Source organism: Rattus norvegicus, chromosome Y, assembly GCF_036323735.1.
Source record: "Rattus norvegicus strain BN/NHsdMcwi chromosome Y, GRCr8, whole genome shotgun sequence".
NCBI classification, from domain to species: Eukaryota; Metazoa; Chordata; class Mammalia; order Rodentia; family Muridae; genus Rattus; species Rattus norvegicus.
Genome location: NC_086040.1, coordinates 25,830,237 through 25,852,681, shown reverse-complemented (window position 1 = coordinate 25,852,681; position 22,445 = coordinate 25,830,237). Strand labels below are relative to the sequence as shown.

The 22,445-nt window shown below is 35.1% G+C and overlaps 1 long non-coding RNA gene across 1 annotated transcript; it reads right to left on the bottom strand.

The window, feature by feature from the left end:
- Positions 1–6,253: 6,253 nt before the first annotated feature.
- Positions 6,254–6,856, bottom strand: LOC120099647 (uncharacterized). Its single transcript, XR_005498761.2, has 2 exons — positions 6,565–6,856; positions 6,254–6,470 (listed from the first exon to the last, which is right to left on the bottom strand). It is a non-coding gene; the product is annotated as an uncharacterized LOC120099647 (long non-coding RNA).
- Positions 6,857–22,445: the final 15,589 nt, after the last annotated feature.

Sequence of the window (22,445 nt, the reverse complement as noted above, 5' to 3'; positions counted from 1 at the left end):
ACCTTGTTGTACCTCACGCCCGAGTATGTGTGAGTGACTGTGCACAGTGATGGGCAACCTACCTTCTATCTATGGCATGGAAACTTGTGGAAGACGAGTTGTCCTAAGACTGGTTTAATGAAGAGATGATCCTAAGACACGTGGTTGGGGAGGGGTCACCATGCTCAGTGGTTCCTTTGCCTGCTTGGTTAATTAAATAAAAGGGGGAACTATAGGCAGCGGTGTTTGGTCCGCCTCAAACATGGCACTGGTTTCCACCTTCCACCCTCCCAATGGTGCGCTCTCCTTGTAGTAAGCAGGTTCTTATTTGTCTATGCCTTCCTGGTCTGCTAGCTTCTGCATAGTGATAGCCTACCGGCATGGCCCACGTTGCTTGCTGGGATTGGCCAGCACTAGCTATTTAAGTGTGCTCCGGGGGTTCCCTAGTGTCTGAAAATTGTATCAAGGTTCCTGAGTAAAACTGCTTGAAGAAGATCTTCATTGGTCATGTCTTCCTTGTTAGTCGAGGTTGGGCATGATAAGGGACTTTGTAAATATTCCTCCATGTGTACTCAAAAATATTGTTTTCAAATTCCATTCTCTGCAATGATTTTGGTCACAAAGGGGACCCAGGTAATGAGTGAGTATAACATTGTAAATATGGTGTACCTATTTCAAATGATGAATTCCCAAATACTTATTTTATAAAAAAATTACCAGACATCAGGAAAGCAAAGGACAACATGGACTAATGAATTTGGTCTCTTGTCCCATTTGATATCAGTACTACACTATTGAGCTTCCAGAATTCCTATGGCCAGACTTGAGGTTTTAGGATGTTTTAACATGATTCTATCTTAAGGCAAAACATAAGATACCAGATGATGGGCAGGGAGAAGAATGGCTTGAGGAACAGTTAAACATTTACTTAAATAGGTTTATAAAAACAGGAAGGAGTATTTTTGAAATGGTCATTTGTGAATTCTATGTTCTTGACATAGGTGGGCAGAATCCATGTTAACATTCCACTTAAACACTTAGGTGTTGGAGCCATCAAATGTATATATATATATATATATATATATATATATATATGTATATATATATATATATATATATATATATATACACATCAGTCAAAAAAACTAGATATGATTGACGAAAGTAAGAAGTGCATTCTTCCAGGAACCAGATATAAATATTTCTTGAGAGACACAGATATAGCATGTCAAATACATAAGTTAATGCTAGTAGTAAGCCAGTGAACTGAATATGGACCTCTTTTTGGTAAATTTTGAATAAAGATAGAGGAGCTGAGGGTGTTTTCAAACCCATACTAACAACAATACCAATGACCAGAGCTTTCTCGTACTAGCCCAACATACAAAAAAAGTACATGGACTGACCTATGGCTCCAAATGCATATGTGGCTGAGATGGCCTTTTTGGGCAACATTGGAAAGAGAGGCCTTGTCCTCCACAGTTTGTCTCCCAGTTCAAGGGAATTTCATGCGGCAGAAAGGCTGGTTAGAGAAGAAGGTAATGGAATGGGTAGGGATCTTATGGAAAGGAAATGGAGAAAGGAAATATTTTAAATGTATATGTAGAAACATCTACTTAAAGAAGAAAAAATTGCTAAAATATAAAAAAAAATGAATGATATAAAAGAAAAGAAAGCTGCCAAGCAATCTCACATATTGACTCAGAAATCTGAAGTGGTAGTCAGGTTAATACTAGTATAAAGACTGAGATGATGAAGTCTCAACTAGAAGCAGTTCTTTCTCCCAGATATCAGTGTCAGACACAAAGTGCCCTATAGGTTTCCAAAGCATTGAGGAGTTTAACTTGAGTTAGGGACACAATACTTGTTTTTCCCTTCTTCCTTAGGACCTTTTCTTCTTGACAAAAACAGTACAGTCATGAGCTCTCAGGAAATCAACTGTGTCCTTCATAACACTTGGTTTTGGAATAAAGAAATAAATGATATAAACCCTCTGACATCCAGCAACCATAAGAACAGGGGAGTCCAGAAGCTTCTGACAGTCTCCCAACTCCTATTTCCCTTATGTGGAAGGCTCACATCAAGGCTATTTCTTCAGAGACCCCACTCAATTCCTACCAAGGACTCACTGAGCTTTCCAAAGGACCACATATTTCTTCCTTGTTTTTTATACCAAGACAGAAGGCCAGCTTCCTTCCCCCATCCTATCTCATCATCCACTTTGTTATCACTCTCCAATTTTCTCTGAATTAGAGGCCAATTAGTAAACCCTAGAGGTATTGAAGGATATCTGAGAGACAGTTGCAATCATGACAACAGTTATGACATCACAGAATAAGCCAGGGCTCTCCAGGTTACAAGAGAGTTTTCAGGGAGGACCTAATGATCATGTCACTGAGAAATGCCATGTCCTACATCCTGAACATCTTTCTTTACATTGACAAGATTCGAGGGTGCCCTTTCCTGGTGTGTCTCTTTGACACGAAGGAAACCTTTATGTACTCCATCTATCTAAAGGAGAGACTTCTCTCTGCTTCACTAGTGGTTACATGTTCTGAATGAAGAAAGTTATTAAGGGGCATGGCATGGGTAAAAAAGATTTAGGAAAATGGAGTGTAGGAGATTCTTCTAGATAATATTTTTATTCTATATATCATAGGTTCATTCTTGTGACATACAGTTCAATATTTGAGGGTTTCTCCGTTTCTCAAAGGTCAGCATTTACCTACAGACCTTGAATAGAATGAATATTGTATTTCAATTTCTTACTGTATATTGCTTGATAAGGGACTTTGTAAATATTCTTCAATGTGTACTCAAAAATTTTGTTGGCCAATTCCATTTTCTTCAATGAATTTGGTCACAAGTGACTCCAGCTATAGAGTGATTATAAAAGTGTAAATACTGTGAACCTAGTACAAATGATAAACTCCCAAATCCTTATTTTATCAAAAAATTTCCAGACATCAGGAAAGCAAAGGACATTTTTCAATGTTCAATTCAGTTCTCTACTCCCATTTGATATCAGTACTAGACTACATAGCTTCCAGTTTTCCCATGGGCAGACTTGAGGGTTTAGGATGTTTCACCATGATTCTTTCTTCAGGCCAATCCTAAGATATTGGATGATGTGAAGGGAGAAACATGGCTTGAGGAACAGTAAATTATCTACTTCAATAGGTAAACACAAGAGGACTATTTGAAACTGTCATTTGTGAATTTTAGATTCTTGACATAGTTGGGCAGAACCCATGTTAACTTTCCCCTTAACCACATAGGTGGAGGAGCCACCAAAATCATATCATATATATATATATATATATATATATATATATATATATATATATATATATATATATATATATATATAATCAGCCAACCTAACTAGATAAGATAGGTGAAGGTAAGAATTGCATTCTGCCAGGAATCGGAAAAAGATTTTTCCTGAGAGACAATGATACAGCATGTCAAATACAGAAGTGAATGCTAGTAAAAAACCAGTGAACTAAAAACGGACCTGTTCTTGGTAAACTTAAAAAAAGGATTAGAAGAGCTTAAGGTACTTTCAACACCATAAGAACTACAATGCCAATGAACCAGGGCTTTCTCTTACTGTACGAATACACAAAGAAAGTACATGGACTGAGGAATGGCTCCAAATTCATATGTGGCAATGGATGTAATTTTTGATCAACATTGGAAAGAGAAGCCCTTGTCCTCCCTTGTATATCTTTCAGTTCAAGGGAATGTCATGCGGGAGAAAGGTTAGTTAGAGAAAAAGGAAATGGGAATGTGTAGGGATCTTATGCTCAGGAAACTCAGAAAGGAAATAATATTTGAAATTTAAATATAGAAACATCCAGTTAAAAAAAACAATAAAATTTGCTAAAAATAAAAAAGAAAGATATAAAAGAAAGTAAAAGCTGTCAAGTAATCACACATATTGACTCGTAAATGTGAAGTGGCAGAGTAATACTTGTGGAAAGACTGAGATGATGAAGTCTCAACTAGAAGCACTTCTGTCACGTTAATATTAGTGGCAGACAAAAAAATCACTATTGGTGTCCAAAGCATATTGTTTACTTCGAGATAGCAACACAATATTTGTACTTCCCTTCTTCGTTAGTACCTTTCTTCTTGACAAAAACAGTAAAGGTCATGAGCTCTGGAAAACAATTGTGCTCTTCACAATACTTGGGTTTTGTAATAAAGAAATGAATGATATAAACTATTTGAATTTTAGGAACCATAAGAACAGGGAAGTTCCGATGCTTCTAAGAGACTTGCAGCTCATGATTCCCATATGTGGAAGGTTCAAAAAAGGCTATCTCTTTAGCGATCCCACACAAATCCTACCTTGGACTCACTAAGCTTTCCAAGGACCACATATGCCTTTCTTTTTTTAAAAAAAAAACAAGACAGAAAGCCAGCTTATTCCCCTTCTCATATGTCTTCATCTTCTTTTTTCTCACGCCCAAATAACTGTTTACTCTGAATTAGAGGCCAATTAGTAAACCCTAGAGGTAATGAAGGAACATCTGAAGATCAGTTGCAGTCACAGCAATCCTTGTGACATCACAGAAGAAGCTTTGGCTCTCAAGGATACCAGAGATTTTTCATGAATGAACTAATGATGATGTCTCTAAGACCTGCCATGGCCTATCTGCTAAAGAGCTTTCCTTACATTGACTAGATTTGAGGGTGCCCTTTCCAGGTATGTCTTCTGTGACACAGTGGAAATGTTTACATACTCCATCTCTCTAAAGCTAGTGACTTCTCTTTGCTTCATTAGTGGTTACATGCTCTGAATGGACAAAGTTATTCAGGATCTTGGCATGGGTCGATGAGATTTAGGAACAGGAGTGTAGAAGATTCTTCTAGATAATATTTTCATTCTCAGGTTCATTCCTGTGACACAGTTCAATTTTCCTTCGTTTTCTATTTCCCAAAGGCCAGTTATTCCCTACAGACCTTTAATTGAATGCATGTGTATTTCAATTTTTATTGTATATTCCTTGATAGGTGACTTTATACATATTCCTGAATGTGTACTGAAAATTCTTTTTTCCACTTCTATTTTCTTCAATGATTTTCGCAACAAAGGCACCCAGCTCTAGAGTGATTATAACACTGTAAATTGGGTGTACCTACTTCAAGTGGTAAACACCAAATTACTATTAAATCCTAACATTTCCACATATAAGTAAAGCATAAGACCACATGTAGTATAGAATTTGGTTCTCAGGTCCGTTTTGATCTCGGTTCTTCTATTCCAGTGTCTCAGGGCTAGATTTGAGGTTTTTGGATGTTTTACCATGATTCTTTCTTGAGGCCAAACATAAGATAGAGAAGGATAGGAAGTGATAAGAATGGCTTCAGGACCAGGGAGACCTCATCTTCAATAGTTTCATAAGAACAAGAGGGAATCTATTTGCCAATGCAATTTGTGGATTCTACATTCTTGACCTAGTTGCACTGAATCCATGTTAAAATTCCCCCTAACTTCATAACTGTTGGAGCCACCAAAAGTATATTCATATATATCATTATATATATATATATATATATATATATATATATATATATATGTATATATATATATCATTATATATATATCATACGTATATCACACACACACACACACACACACACACACACACACACATATATATATATATATATATATATATATATATATATATATATATATATATGTGATCAGCCACCAAAACTAGATAAGATTTATGAAGCTAAGAAGTGCATTCTACCAGGAACTGGATATAGATATTTCCTGAGAGACACAGTTAGAGCATGTCTAATACAGAAGTGAATGTTAGTGGCAAACCAGTGAACTGAAAACGGACATCTTGTTGGTAGATTTTGAGACAGTATTACAATTGTTGAAGGTGCTGTTAACTACAAAAGAACAACATTCTCAATGACCCAGAGCTTTCTGGTACTAGACCAATATTCAAAGAATGAACATAGACAGAAATATGGCTCCAAATGCATATGTGGCAGAGGATTGCTTTTTTGGCACCAATGGAAGGAGAAGCCCTTGGTCCTACCTTGGTTTGTCTCCCAGTTTAAGGGAATGTCAAAGGGCAGAATTATGGTTAGAGAAGAAGGGATTGTGAACAGGTTGTGATTTAATGGGCAGGAAACTGAGAAAGGAAATAATATTTTAAACGTAAATATAGACTCATCCAGTTTAAAATCACTTAAATTGATAAAAAATTTAAAAAAGAAAGAAATAAAAGTAAAGAAAACTTCCAACTAATCACAGTTATTTACTCAGAAATCTAAATTGGTATTCAGAGTAATACTTGTAGTAAGACAAAGATGATGAAGTCTCAACTAGAAGCACTTCTTTCTCCGAGATATCCGTGTCAGACACAAAATGCACTATAGGTATCCAAAGCTTGGAGGAGTTTACTCTGACCTGAGGACCCAATACTTGTCTTTACCTCCTTCCTTAGGACCTTTTTCTTCTGGGCAAAAAGAAAAAAAGGCCATAGATCTCAGAAAAACAACTGTGCCCTCTCAAAATTTTGCTTTGTAATTAGGAAATGAATGATATAAAACCTTTGACATCCAGGAACCATAAGAACAGGGAAGTCCAGATGCTTCTGTGAAGCTTCCAGCTCTTGATTCCCATATGTGTAAGTCTCAGATCAAGTCTATCTCTTCAGCGATACCACTCCAACCCTTCCAAGGGCTCCCTGAACTTGTCAAAGTACCACTTATTTTTCCTTTTATTTCATACAAAGACAGAAGGTCAGCTTCTTTCTCCCCATCTCTGATATCTTTATCCTTTTTGTTCTCACTCCCAAATGGCTGTTTACTCTGAATTAGTGGCCAATTAGCAAACCGGAGAGTTACTGAGGGAATATGTGAGAGGCAGTTCCTGTCAGGATAGTAATTGTTACATCACAGAAGAAGCTAGGGCTCTCCTAGTTACAACAAATTTGTCATGGAGGTCCTATTTATGATGTCACTGAGAACTGCCATCTCCTACATGCTAAACAGCTTTCCTTACATTTACCAGATTCGAAGGTGTCCTTTCCAGGTATGTCTCCTGTGACACACTGGAAACCTTTATGTACTCAATCTCTCTTAAGGTAGAGACTTATCTCTGCTCCACTAATGGTCACATGCTCTGAATGGGGAAAGTTAGCCAGAGGCATGGCTTGGGTCTCTAAGATCTAGGAATATGGAGTGCAGGAGATTCTACTGGATAATAATTTTATTCCCAGTTCCATTCCTCTGGCCTATAGTTCAATTTCCTCAGATATCTCTCTTTTCTAAAGGCCAATATTTTCCCTACAGACCTTTAATTGAGTGAATATTTTATTACATTTTCTTATTGTACATTCCTTGATAGTGGACTTTATATATATTGCTGAATGTGTACTCCAATGTTCTATTATCCTATTCTATTTTTTGCTCTGATTTTAGAAAAAAGGGGGCCCAGTTCTAAAGTGAATATAATAGTGTAAATATTCTGTATCTACTTAAATGATAAACTCCTAAATCCTTATTTTATCCAAAAATTACCTGACATTAGTAAAGGAAAGGACAACATAGACTATATAATGTGGTTCTGCAGTGGCATTAGATAGCAGTTCTCTAATATCTACCTTCCAGTGTTTCCATGGCCAGATTTGAGGGTTTTGGATGTTTTACCATGTTTCTTTATTCAGTCCAAACATAAAGTTCATGACATGGGCTGGGAGAGGAGTGGCTTGAAGTCCAGTGAATCTTCTACTTCAGTAGGTTCATAAGAATAGGAAGGAGTCTATATGGCTTTGTCATTTGTGGATTCTAAAATCTTAACCTAGTAGTGCAGAATCCATGTTAAAAATCCACCAAACACCATAGCTGTACAAGGGACCAAATATATCCTTGTCATTCTGATTGGTGTGCTGTGGAAACTCAGGATTTTTTTTCTTTATTTCCGTTTACCTGATTGCAAAGGATGTTGATATTCCTCATTTGAGAATTCATTGTTTAGCTCTACAGACACAGAAACACACACACACCACACGCACGCACACACACACACACACACACACACACACACACACACACACACACACACATTCAGCAACCAGATGTAGATAAGAGTGTTGAAGCTAAGGAGTCTATGCTGCCAGTGAACTGAAAATTGACATCTTGTTGGTAGGGTTTGAAAAAGGATTAAAAGAGCTAAAGGTGCTTTCAACACCATAAGAACAACAATGCAAATGCAACAGAGATTTCTGGTAATAAACCAATATTCAAAGACTGTACATGGAAAGAACTATGGCTCCAACTGCATATGTTGCAAAGGATGGCCTTGGGGTCACCAATGGAAGGAGAAGTCATTGGGTTTGACTCCAAGTTCAAGGCAATGTCAGGGGGCAGTAAGGTGGGTTATAGAAGAAGGGGAGCAGAATTGTATAGGCTAATTATGGAAAAGAAACTGGGAAAGGAAATAACATTTGAAATTCAAATGTAGAAATATCCAGTTAAAAAAGCAATAAAATTTTATAAAAAATAAAAACAATGAAAGAAAGAAAAGAAATCTGCCAGCTAATCAAACCTATTGACTCAGAAATCTAAAGAGTCACTGTCAGAGAATGATATTCAGAGTAATACTAGTGGAAAGACTGAGATGATGAAGTCTCAACTAGAAGCTCTTCTCCTCCAGATATCAGTGTTATAAACAAATTACACAATAGGAATCCAAAGCATGGAGGTGTTTACACTGCTGAGGAGACCATACTTTTCTTTCCTTTGTTTCTTTGGACCTTTTTCTTCAGAGCAAAAAGAGTAAAAGCCACGAGCTCTGAGAAGAACAAATGTGCCCTTCCCAACAACTGGCTTTTACATTGAAGAAATTGATTACATAAACGCTCTGACTTCCAGGAACCATATCAAGCAGGGAAATCCAGATGATTCTAAGAAGATCGCAGCTCCTAATTCCCATGTGTGGAAGGCTCAGATAAAGGCTACTACTTCTGCAATCCCACTCAATACGTACCCAAGACTCACTGAACTTTCCCATGGACCAGATTTGAGGGTGCCCTTTCCAAGAGTGTCTCCTGTGACATACTGGAAACCTTTACATATTATATATCTTTAAAGCTAGAGACTTCTCTTTGCTTCATTAGTACTTACATGTTCAGAATAGAGAATGTTGGTCAGGGACTTGGCATGGGTAAAAAAGATCTAGGAACATGGTGTGGAGGAGAATATTCTGGATAATAATTTCACTTTCACGTCCATTCCTGTGACATACAGTTCAAGTTCCTAGGTTTTCTCTGTTTCCTAAAGTCCAATATTTTCCCTCCAGACGTTAAATTGAATGAATATTGTATTACATTTTCTTATTGTACATTCTTTGAAAGAGGACTTTATATATATTCCTGAATGTGTACTCAAAAATTCTGTTTTCTAATTTTATAATTATAATTATAAAATTATAATTATAAAAATTATTAATTATAATTTTATATTTTTGTAATGATATTGGCAACAAAGTGGGCCCAGCTAAAGCGTGAATATAACAATATAAATATTGTATACCTACTTCTAATGATAATGTCCCAAATCCTTATTTTATACGAAAATTACCAGCCATCAATAAAGCAAAGGAGAACATAGACCCTAGAATACGGTTCTAAATTTCTTTTAGGCTTGAAAAATTTTGCCTAGAAAGTTTTGTAGTTGTATTTGTGTCTTTATCCCTCCACTGGTGTCCTTCCGGGCTACAGGAGTTGGCCTCTTAATGTTCCATATCACCAATGTAAGTCACAGCTTCGGTAAACCCCATTGATTCGTGCGTACCTTCATTATCCCGGACTCTTTCTCTTCCTGGAGATTTCCCCTACCTCCTCATCTCTGAAAGTTCAAGATATCCTTTCCTTCTCCTGACTATCGGGTCATATCTCCTCTCCCTTCCCACACAGGATCCATTTTCCTCTTCCTTCCATCTCCCATCTAGTTCCTTCCCTCAATCGGCCTCCTAGACAATTTTATGCCCATTCTACATGAGACTCAATCATATGCACTTGGGGCATTCTTCTTGTGTATCTTCTTTGTATCTATGAGCTTAGTGGAGAATGTCCTGTAGTTTACGGATAATATTACTTATAATTGAGCAATTTCAAAAACCCTGCTGGATCATATTTTTATATTAGTATTCAACTTTGAAAATGATAATTTAATATGTGTGAATGTCTGGAGGAACAAATTTAAGTAAAAAGAAACTTAAAACATAGATCAAATCACAGATTTTAAAAGTTGACCTAATAATAAAATTGTCTACTATCATAAAGTTTGATTATATCACAGGCAATTTTTTAAGTGGTACAATAAATTTGGCAGACAAATGATGTTTTTACCAAATAATTATGGATAATTTGACTAAGATCAAATAAGATAAATATATTATTTCCATTTTGATATCACTTGCTGGCATTTTTCCTCAAACATGATGTATATAGCATTAAACATAATGGTATTAGATTTAAATTTTAATATTTATTTTAACCTAACCTATAAAGTAACAGGTTGTCTTATTTTATTCTTGTTGACATTCAACCTCATCCTCACTTTTTCACTTCTTTATTCCTTCCTGTCCTATGTCCCTCACCACTTATACTAGTCTCACTTCATTAGTCTTACATCTACATCCATATCCCACATGTTCAATATCTTCCATGGCACACTGTTTAAAACCCAACTTTCTAATGTCTGCGACCTATATCAGTTAAATAAACTCAAACCATCCACAGCTTCACATAAATACAAGTATATTAGAAGGAGATTCTATGATCTATATGAGGAAGAACACTTGGTATTTGCCTTTCTGAGTCTTTGCTACCTTACTCGGTATATTTTCTAGTTACATTTATTTTCCTGAAACCATGATAGTTTAGTTTTCCTAGGGCTTAATGAAATACCATTTCGTATATTGTCATATTCTTTTTTTTTAACAGTGAAATGTGTGCTTTTATTACAGGACTCGTTCTATCCTTTATGCAGATAGATTGCCAATTCAGAGAATTATAGGACGAACCAGACCATATCCGGGCAACTTCTGACCCACTTTAATTTTTTTAAGTCTTTCCATAGATTTACAGCATCCAATTTGAGGTCCATTGGCCCTATTCTGTCATATTCTTATGTATCTACATATCAATGAACATTCCTTACTTTTCTCAATAAAACAACAATAGATTTTTTTGTGAATAATGATGAGAAAGCTCAGATAGAGAAGTCAAGATTAATTACTGACAAACTAAGAAAAAAACTTTAAAGATAAAAATTTGTGGTTATGTTAACTAGATCAGTGTATGCTAAGGTTAATAAAGGTTGTGGTATATATAATGTTTTAATACTAATTAAAATTGTAGAATATTCATACTTTAGAGAATGTTTATAAAATTGTCCATCACTAAGTGATTTTCCACTAATAATTTAATTTTTTATAAAATATTTTTGTTATATATATATACATATATATATTTACCTATTTACCTTAAAAATAAAGAACATTAAGAAGATACTGTCATAAAATTCTATAATAACACCAAAGACCTGTTAAATTAATTAAAAACGGACTAGAAGTTATGGAAAACCTCTTTAGTTAAAATAAGAGAATTAGAAAAGTGATAGCATTTTAATAGAAATGCACATGTCAAACAATATATTATAAAATCCTGAAACTATACTAAGATGGTTACTATTCATTCCTATGTTCTAAGGATTCATCAATAAGCATGGTATATGAAGAGAAGGCATATATCAGAAAAATTTATTAATGTTTAACATACTAACTTTCTTCATGAAACTCAAGCGGACAATTCTCTTTTTTGTTGCTTAAAAAGTTTGTACAAAGCACGGCTTTTGATTATAACATAATATTTCAAAACTATCATTAAATATGCAAAGATCTTAACACAAAACCCAGTGTTTTCAGAGCAACCATACAAACTTAAGAAGAAAAGAAAACATTTTTAAGTACATAGATATGCGTAATGAAGTCCCCACCTTACCAGTAACAGACGGGTCAAATTTATTGTTCTATATATTACCTAGAATACTCTATCCCAGTTCATTGTTCCTTAGCATATGTTTTTCCTCATCTTTCTCTGTTTCTTATCTTCTGAAAACAGGTGGTATTTCTCATAAAATTAGTTCAAATCATAAAATCTTCACTCAACAAAAAGAAAGTGTTTACATTAGAGGAAAACCAATTAAAGGTTCTCATTCTTTATTGTGCAAAATTTTATATTTGATTTTGTATGCTTAATATGCTTCTACACCTTAGTGATGACCTTTCAAGATTGGCCTGAAATTCACCATTCTTAATTCACAATGTAAAAGCCCTTTAGCTAATCACTGAAAAGCCTTCAAAGTGTATTTACATAGGATTATTTAATAAAAATTCAACTTATAGTTTAAGGGGAATAGTGATGTAAAGCACCTTTTCTTACATTTTCGGTGCCTTCAGATTATTTTATAGCTAAGTCATTTCATTAGAATGAAGAAAGAATTATTAACATCTTACTAAAATAAAATGAGAATTTTATTTTATGTATTTTCAGTTCAAATGGTATATCCTTTCCTACCTTTCCCATAAACCCCCACTTCAGCTTCTTTGAGGATGTTCCCATTCCCACCCACCCACCTCAACCTCAATCCTCTGGCATTACCCTACACTGGGGATATAAGTCTTCACAGTATTAAAGGCTTTTCCTTCCAATCATGCTCAACAGTGCATTTCTCTGCCACACATGTGGCTGGTATCGTGGGTTCCTCAATCTGTACTCACTAGTGGGTTGTTTAATCCCCCGAATTTATAGTGGGATCTTGTTCGTTGGTGGTGTTGTTTTTCCTGGGGTTTTGCAAATCACTTCAGATCATTAAGTATTTTCTCTAAAACTTCCATTGAAATCCCCTTGTTTAATCCAATGGTTAGCTGCAACCATCCTCATTTATATCAGTAGGGATCTGTCAGAGCCTCTCATGAGACATCCATATCTGATTTCTATCAGCAAGGATTTGTTGGCATCAGCAATAAAGTCTGGATTGGGTGGCGGCATAGTGGATGGATCCCCACGTGGGGCAGTCTCTGGTTAACCCTTCTTCAGTCCCTGCTTGACTCTTTATCATTGTATTTCCTCCCATGAATATTTAGTTCCTTTTTCTTAGAAACAATGTAGCATCCACATTTTGGTCTTCTTTATGCTTGGGCTTCATATGACCTGTGGATTCTTTCTTATGAATATGTTTGTGTGTGTGTGTGTGTTTATAATACAATATATATGTATGTATGCACATATAATTATATACATACATACATATATATATATATATTGTTGCTATCCACATATAGCATCATGTGTCCTTGTTACATGTTGGAGCATCTTTTGGGTAAATAACCAAGAAATGGTATTGCAGGATCCTCATGTATTACCAAATGTGTTAGAAAATTCCAGACTGATTTCCAGAGTGTTTATACCAGCTTGTAATCCCACCAACATTGGAGGAGTGTTCCTCTTTCTCTACCTCCTTTTAATTATCATTTGTCATCTGAATTTGTTTTTATCTTAGCCATTCTGATTGGTGTGCTGTGGAACCTCAGGTTTTTTTTTTTTTTGTTTACATTTACCCGATGGGAAAGGATGTTGATATACCTTAGTACCTTAGTTAAGAATTCATTGTTTAGCTCTAAACACCATTTTGAAAGGACTATTTGATTCCCTGTAACATAATTCCTTGAGTTTTTGTTTAGATTGAATTTAGCCCTCTATCATATGTAGGATTGGTAAAGATCTTTTCTTAATCGATTGGTTGCTCCTTTTTCCTAATGACAGTGCCTTTTTCCTTACAAAAGCTTTACAATTTTATGAAGTTCCATTTGTCAAATCTTGATCTTAGAGCATAAGCCATTGGTTTTATATTCAGGAAATTTCCCCAGTGCCCAAGTGTCCAAGATTCTTTCACATTTTTTCTTCTATTAGTGTTAGGTTATATGATTTTATGTGGAGACCCTTGATCCACTTTGACTTGAGCTTTGTATGCGGTGATAAGAATTGATTGATTTCCCTTCTTCTGCATGCTAATTTCCAGTCAAACCAGCATTATTTGTTGAAAATGCTATGTTTATTCCATTGGATGGTTTTGGCTCCTTTGTCAAATATCAAGTGCCTGGGATGTGCCTTCATTTCTGGGTCTTCAATTCTATTCCATTGATGTGGGTATCTGTCTCTGTACCATAACCATTAAATTTTTATCATTATTTTTCTGTTATACAGTTTGAGGTAAGGGATAGTGATTCCCAAAGAAGGAAAAGATCTTTACCAATCATGCAACAGATAGAGGCCTTATATCCAAAATGTACTAAAAACTCAAGAAGTGAGACCGCAGGGAGACAAATAACCCTATTAAAAGTGAGGTTCAGAGCTAAACAAAGAATTCACAGCTGAGGAATGCCAAATGACTAAGAAACACCTAAAGAAATGTTCAACATCTTTAGTCATAAGGGAAATGCCAATCAAAACAACCCTGAGATTTCACTTCACACCAGTGAGAATGGCTAAGACCAAAAACTCAGGTGACAGCAAATGCTGGCAAGGATGTGGAGAAAGTGGATCACACCTCCATTGTTGGTGGGAATGTACAACCATTCTCGAAATCAGTTTGGAGGTTCCTCAGAAAATTGGACATTGAACTGCCTGAGGATCCAGCTATACCTCTCTTGGGCATATACCCAAAAGATGCCCCAGCATATAAAAAAGACACGTGCTCCACTATGTTTATAGCAGCCTTAATTATAATAGCCAGAAGCTGGAAAAAACCCAGATGCCCTTCAACATAGGAATGGATACATAAAATGTGGTACATCTACACAATGGAATGTTACTCAGCTATCAAAAACAATGCCTTTATGAAATTCATAGGCAAATTGATGGAACTGGAAAATATCAACCTGAGTGATGTAACCCAATCCCAGAAAAACACATATGGTATGCACTCATTAATATGTTGCTATTAACCCAAATGCTTGAATTACCCTAAATGCCTAGAACACATGAAATTCAAGATGGATGATCAAAATGTGAATGCTTCACTCCTTCTTTAAAAGGGGAATAAGAATACCCTTGGCACGGAATAGAAAGGCTAAGATTAAAACAGAGACTGAAGGAACATCCATTCAGAGCCTACCCTACGTGTGTCCCATACATATACAGCCACCCAATTAGACAAGATGGATGAAGCAAAGAAGATCAGGCAGAGAGGAGTCAGTTGTAGATATCTGCTGAGAGACACAGCCAGAATATGGCAAATACTGAGGCAAATGCCAGCAGCAAAGCACTGAACTGAGAACAGGAAACCCGTTGAAGGAATCAGAGAAATAACTGGAAGAAGTTGCAGGGGCTCTAGACCCCATATGAACAACAATATCAAGCAACCAGAGCTTCAAGTGACTAACTCAGTACCTAAAGACTATGCATGGACTGACCCTGAACTCTGATCTCATAGTAGCATTGAACATGCTAGTAAGATCACTCATGTAAGGGGAAGTCTTTGGTCCTGCTAAGACTGAACCCCTAGTGAACATGATTGTTGGGGGGAGGGCGGCAATGGGGGGAGGATGGGGAGGGGAATACCCATAAAGAAGGGGAGGTGGAGGGGTTGGGGTATGTTGGCCTGGAAACCGGGAAAGGGAATAATACTCAAAATGTAAATAAGAAATCCTCAAGTTAATTAAAAAAAAAGAAATGAAAGGATCCAGTGTTAGAAATATGCAAAAAAATTAAGCGAAAGACTACAGAAATTTGGAAGGGAGATGAGATGCGGGCAGGTCTAGGAGGAGCAGGAGGGATTGTGGGTGCACTTGATCAGAGCACATTGTATTACATGTACAGAATGTTCCACAAATGAAAAGCAAACCTTCCCATCCTTTTGCTAACCTTATGCTGTGTTATGATGCAAGGCTTTCAAGAAGAACACAGATCAGATATCAGCTCCTGCTTCTTCCTTTAGGGGTGCCCTTGTGGTGAATAAACTTTACAAGCAGAAAAAAAAGAAAAAGTAAAGAAGTTCTTTTCTTGTTGAGGAGAGTTTTCTCTGTCATGGGGTTTTTGTTATTTCAAATGAATTTTCAAATTGCTCTTTCTAACTCTATGAAGCAGTGAGTTGGAATTGTGATAGCGATTGCCTTGAATATGTTGATTGCTTTTGCCAAGTTTGCCATTTTTGCAATATTAACTCTACCAATCCATAAGCATGGAAAATCTTTCCATCTGAGATTTTCTTCATTTTTTTTTTCTTCACAGAGTTGAAGTTCTTGTCATAAAGACCTTTTACTTGCTTGGTTAGAGTCACACTGAGGTATTTTTTATTATTTGTGACTAATGTGAAAATTGTCATATCCCTAATTTCTTCTCAACCTGTTTATCCTTGAAGTAGAGGAAGCGTAATGATTTGTTTGAGTTAATTTTATATCCAGCCATTTTACAGAAGTTGTTTATTGGCTGAAGGAGTTCTCTGGTTGAATTTTTGGGGTCACTAAAATATACTATCATATCATATACAAATCATGATATTTTGACTTCTTGAATTCCCTTTGATCTCCTTTGGTTGTCTAATTTCTGTGAATAAGATTTCTAGTGCTATATTAAAGAAGTAAGTGGAGATTGGGCAACCTTTTCTATTCCCAGATATTTGTTGAATTGCTTCAAGGTTCTCTCCATTTATGTTGATGTTGGGTACTCTTTTTGTAATATTGTTTTTACTAAGTTTATGTATGGACCTTGAATTTATAATATGTACCAAATCTTTTAACATGAAGAGGTATTGATTGTTTTCATTTTTTGTCACCATCTAACAAAGTGATCATTTGTTCCCCCACCCTGTGAGTTTTTTTAAATAATTGATTTTTCTATATGCTGACCTCACGTTGAACCATCACCATTTTTGAAAATTCTGTCTTTTTTCCATTAAATGGTTTTAGAACATTTGTCAAAGATAAAGTGACCGTAGGTGTTTGCATTTATTTCTGGATCTCCAGGCTTGGATATCTGGTAAAATTTTCAATTACCATGAATGCAGAAACCAAGATACTCCATGACAAAGCCAAATTTACAAAACATCTTTCAACAAATCTAGCCCTACATGGGATAGTAGATGGACACTTCCAACACAAGAAAGGAACTACACCCTAGGAAAATTTGGGAATTAATCTTTCAACAAACCCAAAAGATGATAGCCACACAAAAGTAATTCCATTTCTAACAATAAAAATAACAGGAAAGAACAATAAATTTTATTTAATATCTCTTATCATCAATGGACTTAGTTCTCCAATAAGAATATATAAACTAAGGGATTGAATAAATAAAGTGGACCAAACATTTTGCTGCATACAGGAAATATACCTTAATTATATAGACAGTCACTATCTCAAGGTAAAAGGCTGGAGAGAAATTCCAAGCAAATGGTCCCAAGAAATAAAACGGAAATAGCCTTTCTTACATTGAATAAAATTGACTTTCAACCAAAGATATCAAAAATGATAAGGAAGGACAAAATAATTGTCAAAGAAAAAATAATACTAAGATGAACTATCAATTATGAACAACTATGTTTCAAATGCTAGGGCACCAAATTCACCAAAAGAAAATCACTAAGCCTCAAAGAATATATTGGCGCCAACACGATAATAGTGGGAGATTTCAATACCCAAGTTCATCAATTGACCGTTTGTGGCAACTGAAACTAAACTGATACATTAAAGATAACAGAAATAATCATCCAAATGGATTTAGCAGATATTTAAATAACATTTCATCCTAAAACTAGAGAATATAGCTTTTTTCTTTGCACCTAAAAGTAACTTCTCCAAACTTACCATATACTCTGTCACTAAACAGGTCCATATAGATACCAGAATATTGAAATAATCCCATGCACCCTATCAGATTATCATGGACTAGTGCTGGTCTTCAATACTTTCTTATTTTTATATTTGTTTTTATTATCGATATTTGCTTAATGTGGTATTTTTGAAACACTAGCTTTCTTGATAGTTTGGCACTATGAAATCTAGGTTGGGTTTAGCCTAATAGTAATTCTTCCATTTTGCCTCTATAGTAGCAAGAATGAGAGCTCCATTCCATTCTTTGGTATATACTATATTTTGAGTGAACATTTTGGGCACACTGTGCATTTAATGGTTTTCACCTTTTCTTAAGTATATATTATTATTATCTCATCTTAAAAATTTGTAACTGGACAATGACATTTTTAATATCATGTTTCTGAATGGGTCTTTTGATCTCATTTTGTTTATATATTATCTCCATTTTAAATGGATTTCCTTTGTGAATATTTTCTGTCTTTAAGTATGTTTGTGCCTTTATGAGATTTTATTATTGTTTATCAATGAAAAAAATGCATTTTATTTACACCAGCAGCCATACAGGAAGGGGAACACAAGAGTTAGTTAGCTATTTGTATAGTATTGGTTACTTATTAAAAAAATAAAAATCTCTGAAACAAAGGACAGTGATTAATTTAACACTATACTCCACCAATGTTCCCAGCATACAGTAATTCCTAGTAATGGCCTGAGGTCATGTGCTGTCGGGAAATACTTTATGGAAGAATAAACCCACAAACCACAGAATATTTAAAGAAAATCTTTCTTCTATACACACAGATACATAATACGATTACAGGGAGGTCAATACAATTAATTAAAGAAGATGTAAAGAATATGTTGTTACAAGAAACTGAGGACAAGGAAAGAATTTCAAACCACTGTCAACTATACAATGGTGAACATTTGTTCCCAAAAAGTAGTTTGTGTGCCAGAACAATAACAGCTGTACTGGACCCACCTTTTATCTACACAGAGTGGGGAGCTACGGTCCTATTGGAAACAATGAAGACAGAAAACCAAAACAATAGCAAAAGGGGGAATTAATATAAGCAATCTGGTAATGCAAACTACCAAAGACATCTTTATGTTCTAACCAGAAATCGCAGGAAAACTCATATCTGAGCGCCCTATCTAATGACAAGAGTGAGCAAGCCATGGCCTTTCTCCCTTTCATATTTTTAAGTACTTTACAGAAACAAGAATCTCAGATTGCTTTATCCATGATTTATGAAAGGGTTTTCTAGGCGTCATGTATTAAGAAATCATTTAAAATATTTTTAGCTCCTGACAAGTTTTTATTAAAGTCCTCAAACTTCTTGGACTAAGATTCCAAAGTGTAACTAGGCCAACCCTGAGCTGTAAAACTATGACAAGGCAACAATAACAGATATTTTCATGGCCCAAGCACTATAGCAATATACTATTGAGTACAGAGATCCAAATTTATTCAAACAGCTCAAGAGAGAAGGGAGAAAAAAAGTTAGAAAAGTGATGAAGAATCAACATCTCCCTTGTGTATGCCATCATTTATGGTTCTGTAGTAAGTCCTAAGAGGCAGTATCCAAGTAGCAAGGGGAGGAAAGGACTAAGGACAAGACAGGGAGATAAACTAGCATGACAGGTGTATGTAAGAGAAAAACTTAGACATGAAAATGTCCTGTAATTTAAAAAAAAAGATTTTTTTTCATTATTTTCTCATTCCAATCAAAAGAGACATCCATGAATGATTCTCCTCTAAGGCTTCCATAAAAGAGGTAAAACAAAACGAATATAAACATTGAAAGTTTGAAAATAAAACAAAAGAAAAAGAACTTGTGTACGTTTCAGAGCAGGAGCACTTAAAAATGAACTAAATCTGGTCAAGATGAAACCTAGAGTGAGAAGTACGAACTAGAATTAAGAGCTGCAAGAGATAGGCAGGTGAGGAGTGACAGGAACATGGCCAGGCCTGAGAGATAAAACTGGTCCTTTACAAGGGCACAGAATGAGGTAAGAAAACATTTCAAATAAAGCAGCACCTTTCCTTTATGCTCACCTCAGTAATCCCATCCTCTAATAACCCCCATTTACATACTAAAATAGAAGAGTTGTGGTATGTATATCACTCACTTCCCTTTTACTTTTAACCCTGCCTCCAAAGTCAGGAAGTCCAAACTTTCTAACTTCCAAGAACAAAAATACAGCCCCAGGTATAAGGGGGTCCTGAGGGCCAAGTGACAAACTGCAGTTAGTGAGAGTAGAGAATATGGAGATGTCTCATTCAACATAGCAGAAGTTTGATGGCCCAAGCTAAGAAAGGAAAAGGCAACCATATCAGGTAAACAAGGTCTGCTTCTCATAACATTAAACTCATTTATATTATTCTTTCCTTTAAAAAAGAAATACTTTATTTGGGCTTATAATCCAGAATATCAGAGTCAGTGATGGATGATATCAGAGTAAAGATAAACAGGCAGAGGTTGCTGAAAGATTACATCTCAGACCATAAGCAGAAGGTGGAGAAAACTAGATTGAAATAGCTTCAGTCTTTTGAAACCTCAAAGCCTAACCCTAACAACATACCTCCTGCAACGAGGACATACCACTTAGTGAGATTGCAATTTTTGGGCATTTACATTATTCTTAACTACACTTAGTCAAATCACTTCCCAGCTCAATCTTCATTTTGAATGAAGCTGATTTTCCTGCAAAGTGGCTGTACCATCTTCTCTTCCTAATATTGGCTTTCATCATGGGGATAATAGATGATTCTGGATGCATAGGGGATGTTTTTATTCATATGTATCATTCCATTTATGTACTACATGTGTACTGATATTTCAATGAGTTTCATTTGGAAAAGGTATAAATGGTTGATCTTATATATACGGTTTCAACCTCTATTAACATCTTTTAGAAAATATCAAATATCCATTCTTGATTAATAATTTCTTCTCCCATATGATAAAAAAATAAAATTTTACTCTAATCAAAATAATTCTCTATATTTTCATACTGAAAAATACAGAAGAATATTAAGATAATGTGGAATATTAAATCAGCTGAAATGCATGTTCATTAATTAAGAATAACCAGAATCATTGATATGTTTTTGGTACATAATATACGAACAAATACCAAAGCATTGAATAAATAGTGTCAGAAGACGAGGGTCATTATATAAAATGTACCTTACCTTCAGATCCAGTGTTTTGTTCATGTAGCAAGAATTCAATTTACCTACTCTTCCTCAGTATTTTTCATCCTCTCATTGACTCGAATTTCAAAGCTGTATCCTATAACTAGCATGATTGTTAAATTTCAAACCAAGAACAGTGCATGTGTCAATCATTTTCCGCCTTTCCTTATTTGTGTTTTATTCTGTTCCCAAAGGCCATGTTGTGTTGAAGTTATGAAGAATTTCTTGCTCCTTTGATGAAAATTTTCTAGAAGCATAGATTATTCATATTCAAAATACTATTGATATGTTTAATAGTACTGGATATTATAGTTAAAGTCATCTGGGTTAGGAATTTTTGCATGTATATCATAACACACTAAAATACTAAAGATTAAAAGTAGAAGAGATAGAATTTATTACATGTTTTTACTCTTCTAGGGTTTGTAAGTTTACAAAATCTGAGCAAATGATTTCTTTCTGTGAAATTCACATTCATGAGCTATTATATTCTAATCAAACAGTGTGTCAGCACCAATAAACTTGGATTAAATTCTAATTGCAATACAAAATGTTTGTAGTAAATAAATGGGCAAATAATTTGTCTGAATATACTAAATAAGCATGTAGTATAATCATAGGTTTGCTCTTAATTAAATAAGTACTCCCAGATACACCTTGAAAAAATACAGATAGTAATGTAAGTTTTTTTTTTATATAACAGCTAATAATGGTCTGAGTAATGGTTTAAATCAACAAACCATGAACAGTAAGTAGGAATGTCTAGTGAGTTAGAGGTTCTTTCAAGCATCTTCAAGGGTCTAAAATAAATTCCTTTATAATTCTCCTAAATCCACTTATCATGAAACATTCCACATCAGAGTAAATAACACCAACATCTTTTCATTTTCTCAAAAAAAAGTCATTGGGTTTCTTTTCTTCCTACTCAACCCACCCTCATTCTACTACCAAACACAACAATTTCCATCATAGCTCTCTGATATGACTCTTTTTCATTATCATTGACACTACTTCCAGATAGACTTCAAAAACATCCTTAAAATCATTCTCTGTATCATATCATAATTCATAAGTAACCAGAGTCCCTTACTATATACATTGTGAGTTAAACAAACTTATTTAAAACTATTCAATGATTTCTAAGACATTTTCAGTAAATAAAAATTATATGTCTAACATTGTTTCTATATTCCCATATGAGACATTGCCTGAGATTCAGCTTTATTTGGACCGTTCTTCGATCTCTTAATCAATACAAACTACTCTCATATTTACTTTTTTGGATATGTCAAGGTCTTTGTCCTCTTATCATCCTTATATTTACTGTAATTTTGCCCAAAATATAGA